Here is a 231-nt window from a genome sequence, read left to right on the forward strand (position 1 = left end):
TACCAAATGTATTTTACATACGGACGACGTAAACATTTTATGCACTAAGGCAGTGCGATTTGGAAGGCGGCACAAGCGAGGCTCACCGTGAGCGTAATGACTGGGAACACGAGGGTCTTTGGCCGCTCCGGTGCGGAGGGCTGTACATGCTCTGGTTTCTCTTCATAGCGCACAAGTCTTTCGTCTTTTACTAAAGACTTCCGTGGAGAGGAACACCACTGAGTTGAACCT

At 49.8% G+C, this 231-nt stretch overlaps 1 pseudogene; it reads left to right on the top strand.

Annotated features, from left to right (window-relative positions):
• Positions 1–146: 146 nt before the first annotated feature.
• On the top strand, positions 147–231 carry LOC121939172 (annotated as a pseudogene; the record flags this gene model as incomplete).

The sequence above is a fragment of the Plectropomus leopardus genome, unplaced genomic scaffold (genome assembly GCF_008729295.1).
Source record: "Plectropomus leopardus isolate mb unplaced genomic scaffold, YSFRI_Pleo_2.0 unplaced_scaffold42593, whole genome shotgun sequence".
Taxonomy (NCBI): Eukaryota; Metazoa; Chordata; class Actinopteri; order Perciformes; family Serranidae; genus Plectropomus; species Plectropomus leopardus.